The following is a 17,494-nucleotide window of genomic DNA, read 5'->3' as shown; positions in this document are numbered from 1 at the left end:
TTTCTTCCTTTTCTAATGGCTACAAGAAACAGTATGTAAATAAAAGCATCCAGCAGGAATGTGTATGTTCTACTGTTTTATGAATCTGACAGATGATAGTAATCAGCAGTCAACCTGTAGAAGAGACAACCTATAAAACAGACCTCAGAGCACCTCTCTTTTGTCAAGTTGTGAGGAAGGAAAACCCCACCAGCCAGGGAGCACAGCTGAATTTCTTAGGTCTGGCAGACATGTGTATAACACACACGAGCCTGAAATTCTAAGTTGCAAAGATATCAAGGCAGGGCTTGGAGGGAGTTCTTGAATTTTCTCCATGTACAAAGTCTTAGAATTTGGGATTATCCTATACTTATCCCAGTCACAGGGAAACAAAAGGCACGAAGCCTGATTCTTGCAAAACGCAAAAGGACGAGGACTTGGGGATCCAAGTGGGATTCCAGGAGCCATCCTGCATTCGTAGGGCTGGAATGGGAGTTTTTACCCTTCCCACCAGGAACCTCTAAGCCAACCCAGCTCATCCGCCCTCAGCCCCGCATCGGTCAGGCGAGGTCAGTCACGCGCACCCGGTACCACTCACAGGACCCCCTGGGGCAGACTTCAGTACCTGCCTGCTGTACCCACTGTGTCAACACTGGTTCCTCAGGCTTGGTTTCCCCTTTCAATCACCTCTGCGTGTTGGATCTGCCAACCGATCTTCCTTACTTGGCTCAACCTTTGGCACTTTCAGAGGATTTTCACACTTCCTGGCTTTGTTCTTCACTTCCGTCTCCTCTTTCTACCCTCACAGGGGACATCTCAACCTAGCTTTGACTCCCAAGGACCCACCAGCTAATTCGCTAATGGGGCCCACTGAACCAGTCTGCAAAGGACTGGTCAGTCAGTTACCATTTGGAGCAGTGGGAAGAGGTGCCTGAGAGGAGGAAGCAGAAGGCGGTTGGAAGGAAGGAGCTAGTAGGATTGGAAGCTGCCAGTATTCTCCCCAGGCACAGCCAAAGTGAACACCTCTGATTAATCTCCCGTTCCACACCAGGGTTGCTAACTGCTCAACTCTGTCTGCAAACCTGTGAGATGTTCTGACAATCTGAGCATGAAATAATGAGAAAGTCTTTCCCCTGTGTTCTCTGCATAGTAACAACACGAAAGAGATTCACCAAATTCAATCAATGAGAAACTATATCTGAGGAATCAGATTTAATAGAGAAAGCAGGACAGACATTTAGAATAAGCATGACAAATGGCTTCAGAGAAATGTGCAAGGACACTGACTTCAAAAAAAAGAATGTTAAAAACTTGATTGCTAAATTAGGAAAAAAATGAAAGCTCAGTAGGTGGGCTGAAAAATGGAATGTATACAGCTGAAGATCAAACTCGCAATCTAGAAAACCTGAGGAATTATCCCAGCACATGACATAAAAGTACAAAGACTTAGAAAGCATGAAATACAAGTTAAGAGACATGGAAGATAAGTAGAAAAATTGGAAAAGTCATCAAAAAGAGTTCTAAAAAGAGAGAACAGAGAGAACAAAAATGAGGAAATTTTCTAAGAAATAATAGAGGAAATGCTGTCCAAACTGAGGAAATAAATTCTGAGATTAACAGGGCTCTTCAAGAGAACAACATAATAATAGAGCAATATCTTCGAAGTTCTGAGTGAAAATCACTTGGAATCTACAACTACATGTCAAGAGTAACTATTGCAAAACTATATATTCACTGTGAGGACAAAAGAAAGACATTTGGGGGAATGAAAGAAGCCAAACATTTAAGACCCACAAATACTCTTTTAAAAAAACCCAACCAGAGAAAACAAGTAGTGATTCTATAGCATCTTACTATGCTGATGGACAGTGACTGTAATGCGGTATGTTGGGGGGACTTGGTGATGGGGGGAGTCTAGTAAACATAATGTTCCTCATGTAATTGTAGATTAATGATAACAACAACAACAACAAAACCCAAACACCAGAAGATGAGCTCTAGCAAGAAGAAAAATGAAGACATGCAAAAGAAATGGAGTACAATAAACAGTGATGATCAAATAAGACAATGAAGACTGCTTTTTAAGAGTGAATAAGTGTTGATTGTTTAAAGTATGGAACATTAAATAGCAATGTGGGTACACTACTTGGAAAGCAGACAGTATCCTCAAGTGCTAAATATATGCACAACCTATGACCGAACAATTCTGTTCTCAGGTGTATATCTAAAAGGAATACACAGATAGCTGTACCAAAAAGATAGATGCTACAGTGCTCATTGAAGTATCTCCAACACCCACAAACTGGAACCACCACAAATGTCCCTCACCACTGGGTAATTTGTGGTGCAGTCACAGAATGGAATGCTAGACAGCACAAAGACAGCACGACTGCCCCACGTCTCTGTGTGGATGAGTCTCAGAGGCATCATGCCAAGTGAAAGAGCATCACACAAAGGAATAGACACTATGATTTCAAATACATAAACTTAAGAAAAAGACAAATTGATTTGCGGTGATGGGCGTCAGCATTATGGTTTGCCTATGGAAGGGGAATTGGAAGACACCATGAAGGTTTTTTGAGTACTGATAATGTTCTGTATCTTGCTCTGGGTATCATTTTCAGGGTGTGCTCACCTTGGAAAAGCTCATCAAGCTCTATACTCAAGATTTGGGCACATTACTGTATGTATGTTATACTTGAATGGAAAAAATAAATTAATCATGGGACAAAAATTCTAGGGAAGTAGTAAATGGAGCAGAGGGAGGTAGAACAGTACTGTTTTGACTTCTTGTAGGGGTAACTTAACTACCAATAGTGTTTTCTAAATTCTGCTTTAATAATATATTTTTAAGAGGTGAGAAAATTTAGCAAAGGAAATTCAGTTGGTATAACAAAATTTAAGAAAAAAAGGGGAAGACACAAAAAGGATAACACACAGAAACAAACAAAAAAAAGAACGAACAGTTCTAAAACTGTTACACCACACTAGATGTGAATGGGTTAAACTCATTAATTAAAAGAAGAAGATTCTGGTTAGATAAAAATCCAAACTCTTACTGTAAGCCCTTTAGATGAAACATATCTTAAAAAAAAAAACAATCAAGGGAAAATGAAGTCGAAGGAATGGAGATGCTAATAAAACAAAGAAAGATGGTAATATTAAACTCAGATGAAACAGAATTCAAGGTCAAAGCATTTAATAATAAAGGAAAGGGTTACATCATATTGAAAAAAGGGAACAATCCACAGGATAACAAATAATCATTTTTTATTGCAATTAAGGCATAGCTTCAAAATACACAGAGCAGAAACCTGACAGAATTACAAGTAGAAAAAACCAGATCTTCAATATCTTGGTGAGCAATCTGGACACAACTCTCATAGAAATAAGTAAGTAAAAAGAGGATTTGTATAAAACAATGAATGATCTTGATTTAATCTCTCTCACACACACACATACACACAACCTTCTGCTCAACAGAGATTATATATTATTCTAACTACAAATGAAATATTCTAGAAAACTGATTATGTGCAAGGCCATAAAGGAAATCTTAATACATTCCAAAAAGCTATTATTTAGGCCATATTCCCTGCTTGAAATGCAATAAAAATTAGAGGCCAACAACAAAAAATTTTAATAGCTCTTGAATTAGAGGGAAAATAAAAGTATATAATGTCCAAACAATTTAGTCTGAATAATGTTGGTGATTATTCTCTCTGTGATTTATGTCAGAAATACCATACCACAAAATCTGTGATTTTCTGCCAAAGTAGTACTCAAAGGAAAAAGCATGGCTTACATGCCTTTATTAGAAAAAAAAAAAGATTAAAGATAAATGAACTAAACCTTCAACACAAGAAACTATTGATTGATAAACCATTTAAAATTTCCAAAAAAGTAGAATGATGGAATTAACACAAAAGTAGAAATTAATGAGCTATAAGTAAAAGCAATGCAATTAATCAAGAAATTAAATGTTTCAGGAGACAAAAGAGGACAGTTCAGGACAATAAAGCTGTATGTCAATCTTCCTAATGAACACAGATGCACAGCTCCTAAAGAAAATACCATACAGAACAGAAACCAGAAGGGCCATGTGGAGGACAGCGTCACCCAGCAGGACCAGTGTCCAAGAATCATTCTGCATTTGTTTCAAGTCACAGTGTATTTTCCCTTTTCTGCCTGCCTCCCCTCAGCTGTCCTACCCTCTCCTCCTCCCTCTCTGTCCCTCTCTCTATGATCATGGGTGCCATCTATCTACTTTTCATCTTTTCTAGATGTATACATTTGAATATGTTTATAAGTCTCCTCACATTTCTCCTCTAATCTTTTTTCTTTAGTTTTACATTTCTCTGTGTCTTTCTTTGTCTCTAGATGTTTCTGTGAAAGTGTCTTTCTTTCCACTTTTGTTTTTATCTTTGTTCCTTTAATTGGTAAAAATCTTGAAAATAAGTAGATGTTATGATTTTATTAATGTGTCCTTTGTTGTTAACTTTAAATTAGACCACTTTTAGAGTATGATCTTGTAAAATTAATTGATGGAGTTTTTATTTTTTTTAAATGAGTTATTTCAACTCAGCAGCATATTAAAAGACATCTCAGAGATACAAGTGTGTTCAACTTTAGAAAAATAATCTACCAATTTAAATCACTGCTTTATTAGAGTATAAGAAAAACCACATAATTATTTTCATAGAGAACAAAACTCTTTTGAAAATATTCAATATACATACTTTTATGATTAAGAAAACAAAGCTTCTAGCAAATTAGTTTCTTTCTTAATTTGATAAAGGACATTGGAACTCCACAGTAATAATTATACTTGATAATAAAATAAAAAGAAACAATATTCCCATTATTGCATCATTCAGCCTTTTTATTGGAGATTCTAGCCAAAGCTATGATATATTAACATTGGAAAGAAGGGACAAAACTGAAATTACTTGCAGACTATCCAATCATCCACATAGAAAATTCTCAAGAGAATCAATTGACAAACAAATAAGAGAATTTAGCAGTATAGCTAGATATATGGTCAGCACAGAAAAATCAATAGCTTAATTACATGCTTGCAAACACCAATAAGAAAGTGAAATGAAAACACTCTCATTATTAAAAGCAACAAATTCCCAAATGTCTAGAAAGAAATCTAATAAAATGTCTAAGAACTATATAAAAAGGCTACTAAGTTTTACTGAATAGCCTTCAATAAGAGTTAGATATATGGGTTCTCCCATAAATGATCTATAATTCAATGGGACCCCAGTCAAAATCTCAGTAAGACTGTTCATGGTATCTGACAAGATGCTTCTTTTCCCTGGAAGGGAAATTTCTAGAGGTAGACAAAAAATTTGAAAAAAGAAAAACAACGAGGGATAACTTCCCTTGTGAGATATCCAACTATTTTAAAGGTCATAGCAATTAAATCAGTAGGGAATTCCTATAGAAATAGCCAAAAATAGAGGAACAAATCTAGAAACATATTGTGTACATATGGAAAAACAGTTATCATAAAGTTGGCTTCTTAAATTCAGTGGCAAAACAATGAAATAGTCAATAAATGACAATATGGGGGCTATTGGCTATCCATATAAAAAATTCTATATAGCATACTCCCACAGCATAATAAAAAATAAATTACAAATGGTTCCAAAAGGTAAGTACAAAAAAAATAGTTCCTTACAATCTTAGTAGGATGTACTTCCTTACTAATACATAAAATCTACAGACCTAAAAAGGGCATGAATTAGAAATATAACTAACCAAAATATTTAAAACTTGTTTGTCCAAAAATAACAGACAGTTAAAAGACAAATGATAGACTGGAAGAAAATGCTTAAAGCAACTGAAAATGCAGACATATAATATCCAGTACATATAAAGAGCTCCTACAAATCAATAAAAAAAGGATCAAAAACAAAACAAACAAGGTGGGCAAAGTATATGAAAAAGTAATTCACAGATATAAGAAATATCAACAATGAACAAATGTAAGGATGCTTAACTTTGGATGTAATATTCAGGAAATTATAATTAAAATTAAAATTAAAACAAAATTTTTGTTCTCTATCACCCTGGCAACATTAAATTGTTACAGCCCATGTTGGCCAAGGTGTGGGGAAATGCATTCTCAGACATTAGTGGCAGGTAGGAGCGCTGGTAAGTGCAGCTCAGTGGTCTCCATGGTTTGAACCCGAGCAGCTCTACTTCCAGGAATCTATTCTTCAGAAGCACAAAGACACAAATACAGGATAGCTCATGGTAGTCATATGATCCATCAGGTGTGTTGCGAGGAAGGTCTAGAGGGTGGAAAGCTGCCACCAGGTTCGAATCTGCCTCCCTGGACAAGTGTGAAATTAGGCCGTAGCCCCTGTGTCATTGGAGTGTGGGGTCCCTCCACACCGACTCCAAGCGGCTGTCCCTCCTGGCCTGGCCCCACCACTATAGCTGTGTGCTATGAGCAGGGTTCCTCCTGACCAGGGTTGTCATCCCCGAAGTGTGAACAATAAGAGCAATCCTTGCTGTATCAGACTGAGGGTATACCAGACAACATCAAACACTCCCTGTCTTCTTGCCATCTCCTCAGGGACTCGGGAAGTGGTCTCTCTGACCAGGCAGCATGCTCCCTGGAGATCAGCCATATGAGAGGACAGTCAGCCAGCTGAGCCTGCATCCTCACTGGAAACATGGAAGAAAACCATGCTTGTGCTTCCTGTCCTGTGTCACTACTATTAAGACAATCACAGCTGCCATCAGGAATGTGGGAAGAGGTCCACCCTCACTTGTGCTTAAAGTCCACCCAGAAAACATCGGATAACCTCCAACTCCTCAACCTGGCTCAGGGGCCTTTCTTACACCCCACATCTCCCGGCCCTTCCCCATGCTTGGCCTGGCATATCCCCTCTCCACCTTCTGGAGGCCATTGCTCCTGGGACTCTTCCTCATGCTTCCTGGGACCCCAGGGCCTCTGGGCAGCAGCACCACTGCAGCGTCACCACCCACATGATACTGTGTCTGCAAGTCACCCTGTCACTCAGCAAACATTCATCATTCCTACTGTGTTCCAGGCTCTGATATGTGTTGGATATGGATTTTAACTTCAGGAGTCCAGAGTCACATTTTGGGGGACAGACACAGATGCAAACAAGCACAAAATTATGCGAGCCACATGGTCGCATGGGGAGAGGAGTTTTGGGGGGCCTGTCTTGTCTCTACTTGAAAGGCAAACACAGGTTTCTTCTTAGAAGTTATTTTGTTTAGCATGGCTAGGAAGGGGTGGTAGAAATTATGGGAGGGAGGGTAAAGCTCCCCAAGCCACACTCTGGTGTGGCCTCTGGTCTATTCAGGTGATGGCCTTGAATACACAGAAGGTGACCCTTTCCATGCCCCTCACTCCAGTCATCCTGCAGTTGTTCAGAGCTCCTGGGGTATCCACCGCTGGCCCCTACCTTCCCCTACTAATAGATGCAAAAGGCTGGAAAACCATTTTGCAAAGTAGGCAATCCGGATTACCAATGAGCTCTCTAAGGAATCGTATCAATTTGTAGCTCTTATTACAGCATAATGTGATTTCCTTAAAGTTTACATGTGCATTTTAATGAATTCATAAAACTTGAACTGTAAGAGTCCCACAGTGGGGAGGGGGTGTGGCTCTGTGACTGCATTCAAGCTGCATGGGATGGAAAGAATTAGGTGTGGGGCTGGGAGTTGGGGGCAGCTCCTCCCAGGCTGGGTGCTGGGACAGTTTCTTTCAGGACAAGGCAGGGTGCCGAGGCTCACAGGCTGCCAAGCCTCCACAGCCAGTAACCTCTCTTCCTTCCCCCATGGGCCTCAGGCCCTGATGGCATGCTCAGGTGGGCCATAACCAGGCTGCTTCATCCCAGCCTCTAAGAACCAAACCCAAGAGCCAGGTAGGCCACAGTCCAAGGGGCGCACCAGGGTCAGGTGGCACCCTAGAGAGGACTCTATCTTCTAAGATGTTTAGGCCAGGGTTCAAATCCTGTCTCTGCCTCCTTCCAGCTGTGTGATGTCAGGCAAGTCATCCCTTATCTGAGCCTCAGTTGGCAAGTTTTTTGGGAAGATGAATAGCATAATAATAATACTGATAATTGAGTGTTTCGTCTTTGCCAGCTGTTCTAGGTCCACCACGTGTATTAACTCATGATGTCCCACACCAAGCCTCCAGGCAGGTCCTGTGCTTATCCCTGTTTTACAGATGGGGAAACTGAGGCACAGAGAGGAGAAGTAACTTGTAGATCACACAGGTAGCACAGCTGGGATTGAAATGCATGTCTTTACTCCGAACCATTAGTTTTCTTGCCTAAGCATGGAGTAACTCACACAGAGTAGGGGAGCCCATGTTCATTCATCCATCATTCATGCAAGGATTTCTTGAGTACCTACTCTCTGCCAGGTCCTGTGCTAGGTGCCAGGAATTCAGTGATGAATGAAGCAGATGCAGTCTGCCTTCCCCGAAGCTTCTATCTTAGGAACTGTGTGTATGTACTGAGGGTGGTATGGGTTGGAGATCAACCATAAACAAATAAATAAGCAACAAAGAACCAGAAAGTGACCTTTTTATCAGGAGGGAAGAAAACAAAGACAGTAATGTGAGGAGGGAAGAGGTGGCTGGCTGGGGGGTCACATCTGAGCTGAGACCTGGGTGATGAGGAGCAGCTCTCCGGAAGAGCGGGAGGGGGCACTCCTGGCTGGGGGAGCAGCAGAGGCAGGTCCAGGTCGGCCAGGTCCCTGAGAACCCTGTGGCTCTAGTCTAGGACCTGCGACCTGCCCAGCCCAGCCCGTCCACCCTGCCCAGCAGCTGTGAGCTGTGGCAGGGCTCCAGGCCGCTCTGGAGGCCGACTCCATGGGGGCTGGCCTGGCTGTGGCCATGTGTGCCGCGACCTGCTCCGTGTGCTGGAGCTCCTTAGGGCTCCAAGCCCACACCTCCTGGGAGCAGGGCCAGAGACTGGCTGAAACAGACCAGGAAGGTCTGGGCCTGCCTTTCAGATTATGGTGGGGTGTGTCTGTGTGTGTGTGAACGTGTGTGTGTGAAGGGAGAATAATTCAAGAGGAAATGGGAACCAGGGCTGAACAGGCTCTGCTCTGAGAGCCCTCACTGCGAGTGCTGTGGCCCACTTGGCTTTGTTGAGCCACCTTCCCTCTCTTCCCACTGACATTTCATCCCCATTGCCTACCTCCCCGACTCCCAGCCAGGTCAGCCCAGGAGAACTGTGACAAGGGTGCCCTTCTTGCTGGGGTGCAGACAGTCCTGGCCTTAGGGAGCCCTCTCCTGCCTGCTCCCAGGTGTTCTGCACATTAGGCAGCCACTCGCATGGGTGAACAGTTAGAGCCAGGGCAGAAGCTGAAGCAAGAGCTCAGAGAAGCAGAGAAGGAAAGTGGGACCAGAGAAGCTAATCCTGACTTTCTGCTTGAGCCACTTCACACCTTTCAGCTGATTCATTCCACCTACAGGGCTTGTTTTGCACCGAGAACTTCCTGGGTTTCTGGAGACCCGGTGGGGACCTGACCACAGGTCTGGGAACAATGGATGGAGCAGCTTTATTGTCTGGGTTTGTGTGTGCGCTCGTGCACACACACACACACACACACACACACACGCACACGTACACACATGTGCATGCTCATTCACAGTGACGTGACACACAACACGCCCCATGGAGGGAGCCTGCATGCACTGCACACGCAGCAGTCCAGTGACAGTCCATCAGGGCAAGAGACAGATGGCTGCTCAAATGGGGTATTTGTAGAGGCCTTGATGGGGGGGCCATTTACCAAGGTGTGGGTGAGGCTGGTTTTGTCCCACAGTGCGTCAGGCCCAGGGAACCATCCCCCCTGGCCGGAATCAGCCATGGTCACCCTGCCCCCTTTGCCAGGGCCTGGTCTAGCGTGGGGAGTGATCACGACTGGCCAATGTCCGTCCACGAGAAGCCTGCAGTGGCTTCTGGGAAAGATTCCCTTTATGTATCCGCCTTCTTCCAGGGAGGCTGACCGGCAGGCAGATGTGGGCAGATGCCGCACTCAGAGCTGAGGCTGACATCTGGACACCATGAGATGGGACATCACCAATATGCTGAGCAGAAAGATGGGGCAAGCCTTGATCCTTGGTGGACCCAGACTTTTACCACTAAGCCCCCACCTGGAGAAACACCTGCTTCTTATAGGCAGGCAGACTTTGAAGAGAGAAGAGGAGAGAGAGCCCCCAAGAGAGAAGAGATGCCAGATGCCTACATGAAATTCTACCCATCATAGAAGGGCCAAGGGTATCACACTAATGGATGCCCCTCCTTGTGGAAACACAAGGCTGGAGAAAAGAGGTTCTGCTGACCATGAATGTCTTTGAGGGACCAGGCAGTGAGGAGTGGGGTGCAGATCTCCCACAAATTCAGGTAGCAGTGAAGATCAAGTGGTGCTCTCTGCATTTTGACCAGGTTATGTTTTAGGGATGCCTCAGCAAAATATCATTTCCAGGGCTACTCCAAAGATAGCCTCCACTCTGGGGTCAGAAAGCACTTCCCAGTGCGCAGCTTAGACCAGATCCCTCCCAGCTCCACACCATGAGCTCTCCACTGCCCACCACCTCGGGGGTCAAACTACCTACATGACCTTCAAGGCCTCCATCCTCATGATCAACCAAACTTTCCGCTTTTCCCCATCCCATCCCATCCTTCTAGAACTCTGGGCCCTGTCACATCCTTCCCTAGGTCTACTATTTGGCAACCACTCTCTAAGAGAAGGGTCTTTAACAATGGTCCAAAGATGGACCTGGGGGAGGTCCACCTAGTTTGCTTAGAGCCAGACCCAAATACTTTTACCTAGTTCAATTCAAAAGCTTTGAGGACCGAGGGGAACCTTTTATTGAAGATACCTAGAGATGGAAGACGGGATTCCATTCCACACGACAGAACAGAATCTACTCATCTGCTGCCTTAAACCATAACCTCTTTCCCCATTTCCTCTTCCTACAGGGTTTTCTGCCTTCTCTCCTCCTTTTACTGCAAACCCTCCTCTGCTTCAGCCCAGCTGGCTCTGCCCCTGCCCCACCTTTACTTACCTCCCAAAGCCCGTCCAGCTCACAGCCTGCTGAATGGAAACCTCCACGGCTAGCCTGAATGGTCCTGACAGTACAAATGCCCCCAAAATCCAGCTGCTTCTCTTCATTGAGGTCTGCAGGGGGTGGGTATGTGGGGCTCCAGTCACGTTCATCCTACAGATGAGGAGCCTAAGGTTAATAATGGAGAAGAGTCACCAAAAGCCAGGAGATGCTCCCCACAGGGAGCAGGGAACACTGCCCTGCACTCACTCTGCCTGGTGGCCCCCGGGCGGTGGGCCCACCAGCTCTCAGGAGAGCCCCCAGCAGGCCTGCACAGGGGCATCCTTTCCTCCATCTCCCTTCTCACCAGGCCTCCCTTCCTTACCAGTGGTTTCCAAACTTCAGCCCAGGGCACAGTGAAATGAGAAAAGTAAGCACAAGCGAAGAGCAGCAAAACCAATTTGCCTTCAAAGGTATACACACACCAGCATCACTGAGTGACGACTTTAGCATCTGGGAAACACCATCCCAAGGGCAAGATCCACGGAACTTAGTTACTGAACGGCAGAACGTATGGGTATGCTGTTATCCTGCATCTGTCCACAAGATGGATTTTGACTTGATGTGATATTTCAGCTTCTGGAACTTCTGAGTTATTATCAGTATATATTTCCTCTATGGACCTTCTCAGAAAACAATAAGGGATCAATGAGTTTTTCATTCATCAATTGTGTGTGATGCTGCCTAGACAGCACTTTCCTCTTTCCTTCCACTCACAGAAGACAGCACCTAGCAGCCCTCCTAGCTGGGTGGGGTCATGTACCTGAATGCCAGTGGAATGTGAGTGGACGTGAGGGGTCCCTGAGGCAGAGAAAAGCTGGGGTTTCATTTTCTAGTCTCCAAGGCCCTGTCCTGCCCTACTGAGTTGACTGAGGAAGTGATACGGTCCAACATGGAACAGTTAAAGCATGCGGGAGTCACCGGGAGTCAGGATTGCTGAGTCCTAACCACTTACATTTTGCTTGAGTGGGAAATATAACATTATTATTTGGGGTTAATCCCCCAGAATATTTCAAACTTTTATTGAGGCATAATTTACATACCATAAAATGACTAGATATTATGTGTACAGCTTGATGAGTATTGATAAGTGTGTGTGTCATGTGGCCACTACCCCAAGTTTTATTTTCCTGTTGACTTCCATCTCCCCAGATGACAACATTTTATAGTTTTCAGGGTACAAGTCTTATACTTCTTTGGTTAAGTTTATTTTAGTGCATTAAATAGATCTAAGTGCATTCATTTTGATGCTATTGTAAGTGGAATTGTTTTCTTGATTTCACTTTTGGCTTGTTCATTGTGAGTGTACACAGATAGAACTGATTTTTGTATATTAGTCTCACATCCTGCAATCTTGCTGAACTTCCTTATTAGCTCTGTTTAGTGTGTGGGTGTGTGGGAGGAACTTAGGATTTTCTATATACAAGATCATGTTATTTCCAAATAGATTGTTTTACTTCTTTTCCAAAATGGATGTCTTTTATCTCATTTTTTGTTCAATATCCTTGGGTAGAACCTCCAGTGCAATGTTGAATAGAAGTGGAGAAAGCAGACATCCTTATCTTTTTCCTGATCTTATGGGGAAAGCTTCCTTTTGGCTTTTAAAGACAATTCTTTTTAAAAAATTAGTTTTTTTACTTCCCTACTGTACCAGCCCTTCTCTTGCTCTTGTCTCCTTCTGGAGAATTCAATTTAAGAGAAGCCACCTTACACAATGCTCTCCCTAACCCACACTCCAAACTGGTTGTCAAAATGTCATTTCAACTTTTTTTTTGAAGTATCATGGATACACAATCTTATATTGGCTTCAAGTATACAACACAGTGGTTCAACATATTATTAAGTTCTCACCCCCACCAGTGCAGTCACTATCTGTCAACATAGGAAGATGTTAAAGAACACTGGTTATGTTCTCCATGCTGTACTACCATCCCTGGAACCAACTTACATAAAATGTTATTTCCAACACAGAAATCTTTTGCTAATAGCCTCTGCTGAATGAGATCACTAAGTGCCGAGCCCTGGGCAAGCACTCCACATAATGTCGACACCACTTATCTCTGCAGAAAACTGGGATGCAAAGTTATCCAATAATTTGCTCACGGCCAAAGGTCTAGAAAGAGGCAGAGCTCAGCTGTGTACCCATCTCACATCACCACATCTCACGGCTCTCTTCAGCCCTGTGCTGTTCTCCAGGTACCACAGTGCTCAAGAAACTCCTTGGCCAGAGCTAGGATACGTGGTTATTTCCAGCTGCAATGGACAAGGGAGAGGAGGGAGGAAAGTATTTTTTTCCCCAAATGCAAAATTTTATTTTGTTTCCCTCCTACTTATTATCCCGAACATTTTCAAAACCACAGAAACAGTGAAAGAATCATATAATGGACTCCAATATATATTTCACCTAGATTCACCTTAACACTTTTTTCTGAACCATTTGAGTGTGAGCTGCACTATGACACTATGAAAGTCCACACCCAAACAGTTCAAAGAGCAGCTGCCAAGAAGAAGAAAATTAGTATAAATGCAACAGTACCACTTAGGACACTATTCCATAACTAAAACTTTCCCAATTGGCCCAAGCACATTTTCACAGTTTTATTGTTCTTTTTGCTGTTGTCATTTTAATCCAGGATCTAATCAGGAATTATTGCTGCATGTCATTGTTACACTTCTTTCATCTCTTGGCTACCTTTTTTTATTCTGTTTTGTTTTTCATGATATTGACCTTTTGGAGGAGCCCAGGACAGCTGTTTTCTAGGATGTTTCACATTCTGAATTTGTCTGGTATTTTCTTATGATTAGATTCAGGTCACCTTCAGGTTCACACATTTTTGACAATACGCTGCAGGAGATGTACGTGTTCCTTACCATATCACACCAGGAGGGACATCACATCAGGTTGCCCTACTCTTTGTGATGCTGAATTTGGCCATTTGGTTAAGGCAGTGACTTCTAGGACTTGTCACTGCAATACATTTTTCTTTTGTAATTATTAAGAAATGTGTAGAAATGTTGAGGTTACATGAATATCATGTTCCCCAACCACCTTTTACCCAGTGGCTTTAGTATGTACAAATTTTTGCCAGATGCACTTAATTCACTGAGAGTTACAAATGGTAATTTTTAAATCTCATATTGATTTGGTGAAAAATTTTGTAAAGAAGTTTCCCCTTTTGTTTCCATCTCCCACCCCTGTCTTTCTCTCTCTTTCACAACAGGGACTATTGGATTAAAAAAAATCAAATGTGTTGTAAACTCAAATTATCAAATTGTTATAATCCTCAAACTCTCACAACTTTGGCTACCAGAAGCTGAAAAGGCAGATTTTTCTAACCAGGCACACAGTTTCTGTCTTGCCTAAGGGTTTCATCCCTGGGCAAGCTCACTATGGATTCAGTGAGACCGAGGAATGACAATGGAACACTCTTGGGTTTATACCCGGCTTTATTCTCCTGGCTGTGGGTAGAGCTCTGGAATCATGTGTGCATCCAGCAGTCTGCAGATCTGTAACCCATCTCCATCTCTGCCTCCACCCAGAGTGCGGGGCAGAGCTCTTTATATAGTGACTCAGTCTATAATAGCTTATTGCCTAGGGTGTGGAAGCCATAGCCTAGCAGCAGGCCAAGTATATCGTCAAGAAGTTTAGGGTCAGGTGAGGATCCTGGCCACAGGAACTCCCATTTTGCCCATAGATGCACTAAAGGAAATCAGGGTTATGTTGTGGATAAAGAAAGTGAAGGTTCCTATGGCCAGGATCCTCACCTGAAACTAAACTACTTGATGATGTAATTGGCCTACTGATAGGCTACTGGTCCCACCCCCATAGGCAATAAGCTATTATAGACTGAGTCACTATATAAAGAGCTCTGCCTAGTGCTCTGGGTGGAGGCAGAGGTGAAGGAGGATTATAGACCTGCAGACTGCTGGATGCAGAGGTAATTCTAATGCTCGATCTATCACTGGGAGAACAAGCTGGGTAATAAATCCTTTCACTCCAAGAATGTTCCATTGCCATTCCTCTGTCTCACTCAAACCACAGTGAACTTTCAGCCTGGGGCTGAAACCCATTGGCAAGACAGTTGTAAAGGAGCAGAGAATGGGTGCTGGGCAGCATCTAGTGCACCTGTCACAACACGTACATCCCTAAAGCCTCAGTTTCCTGGGCTTCAGAGTGGAATAATAATGCTGTTAGGATGATTTCTGGGACTGAATAAATTGGTCAAGGGTTAACTGCATTACAAGATTGTCTTGCCAGTGGGATTCTGCCCCAGGCAAGTTTGCTATGGATTCAGTGTGACCAAAGAAATTGACAGCAAAGCATTCTTTGGGGTGAAAGGGTTTATTACCTGGCTTGTTCTCCGGCAGTAGGTCGAGCACTAGCGTCTCTACCTCTGCCCAGAGCACTGGGCCAAGCTCTCTATATAGCGCAGTAATAGCTTATTGCCTAAAGGTGTGGAAAGCGGCAGCCCAGCAACAGGCCAGTTACATTATCAGGTGGTTTAAGTTCAGTGAGGATCCTGGACATAGGAACCCCAACTTCCCCACAAAGACCGAGTGCCTGTGTCATGGAGCCTGGCACAAAGGTGGTCCCCCAAAAACAGGAATTTCCCTTCCCCTCCTTTCCTCTGTATTCCTATGCCACAGCTTTATTCAAATCCTCATCCTACTTGGCAGTCATAATGTCACATTATCTTCACCTGTTTGTACCTTGTTTTTCTTGTCTGTGACGTTGGGACACAGAACTTGTGGGTGGTCACAAGGCTCAGCTATTCTGCTGTTATGTCCAGTGGAATTCCAATTCTTTCTCAGGATTTTGCATGTGATAGGGGGGAGGGAAGACCACATACAGTCTTATGGTCACCTGTGGCTCTAATTCTTGTTTTGTTGAATCAACCCAGTGTGTTAATTATTTCACCATCTACCCAAAAATGAAATCCATTCCCTTTCTCAATTTTTACAACCCCTTCCACAGTCAGAAGATGTCTGGGTATTTGGGAGACCTTGAAAAATATGTGGATCATGTACTGGATGCTGAAAGTTCCTCATGCAGATTCTTTTAGAGGTCAGTGAGCCATCCTCCAGCTGCTGTGGGTGTGGGCTGTTGACAGCTCACAGATGGGTTCACTGGGGAATTGTTCTGGGCTGCTATGGATAAAGTGAAGGTTCCTATGGCCAAGATTCACACCTGGCCCTAGTTGGCTTGCTCACTACACAAGTGTGGGCAATAAGTCGCTCTTGACTCCATATAAAGAGCTCTGCCCAGTGCTCTGGGCAATGTGGTGGCATCGCTGAAAGGCTGTAGGAGAACAGAGATGAGACTGCAGTGGTGGCAGCACCAAGGACAGAGACTGAGACAGCTGCAGCGGCAGAGAGGCCCAGAGGCAGAGACCAGCTTGCTGCACACAGACTTGCTCTGAGTGGATGGGATTCTAGTGATTGACCTGCCACCATGGGAATAAAGCTGGGTATAAACCCTTTCACCCCAAGAACGTTCCATTGTAATTTTTTTGTCTCATTGAAGCCATAGTGAACTTGCCTGGGGCTGAACCCATTGACAAGACAGCTGCCAAAGACTGACTGATGGGGGCGGATAGAAGACCAGTCCCTTGCCTCATAATGGGATTAATTCTGCATGTAATTTGTGCTCTAACTTCCCGACCTGGCATCTGCTGGGATCAGTCAGAAGCCAGTCTCCAGTTATAACCACATCTTTACTTAACATTTCCCCCACCTTATCCTGTTGTCTCATTTCCTTTCCCCTCCTGCATCAGAATCTCTTACTCAGGCTCTGCTGATAGGAAAGAGCTGGAAAACACAAGAGCTGCAGCGTGATTTACAAATTAAAGTATTTTGAATGAAACTAGCAGATACCCTTGTTCATAAAAAGCCTCTGGCCACCCCACCTCTGAGAGACTGCTCAGGCCTGTCAAATCAAAAGAAGCACCTTCCCATTAATTCCTCTCATGGCATCATGATATTGCAGTTTTTCCATTTGTGGCACTTACCACAGTAGTGAATGCGTTTATTTACGAGCTTGCTTGTTTGCCCTTTTGTATCTTCTTCAGTTATATCTAAACCTCAAGAAGGTAAGGCTTGTCTTAGTCGTATTCCCTGCAGCTTAGCAAGGGCCTCTCAGTACGAGTTTGCTGAATGAACTTAAGTTTGTCTCCACATGCTTGGCTCAGCTCCCCAGGAGGACGGACTTCTGGTCTTAGAACATTGTCCTTGGCTCTGCTTCAAGGTGATCTCCCCGAAGCGAGCGCTGGCCGTGTCTCCCCTCTCTTAGGCCTGCAGTTTCCAGCTCTCTGCTCCACCCTGCAGCTGTGGGACTCCAGCTCTCCTTCCGCGGCTCAGGAGCCACGCCCCCCACGCTGCCTGGCTACAGAAGGGCAGTGA

The 17,494-nt window shown here is 43.8% G+C and overlaps 1 long non-coding RNA gene across 2 annotated transcripts; it reads right to left on the bottom strand.

Annotated features, from left to right (window-relative positions):
- Window positions 1–3,214: 3,214 nt before the first annotated feature.
- LOC118973478 (uncharacterized) lies at window positions 3,215–17,475 on the bottom strand. Of its 2 annotated transcripts, none has more exons than XR_005062855.2 (3): window positions 17,104–17,475; window positions 11,057–11,224; window positions 3,215–6,663 (listed from the first exon to the last, which is right to left on the bottom strand). It is a non-coding gene; the product is annotated as an uncharacterized lncRNA (long non-coding RNA). The 2 variants fall into 2 exon arrangements; XR_005062856.2 differs by having other exon boundaries at window positions 11,057–11,209.
- Between the last annotated feature and the right edge of the window lie 19 nt (window positions 17,476–17,494).

Source organism: Manis javanica, chromosome 3 (assembly GCF_040802235.1).
Source record: "Manis javanica isolate MJ-LG chromosome 3, MJ_LKY, whole genome shotgun sequence".
NCBI classification, from domain to species: Eukaryota; Metazoa; Chordata; class Mammalia; order Pholidota; family Manidae; genus Manis; species Manis javanica.
This window is presented reverse-complemented; position numbering and strand designations above follow the sequence as displayed.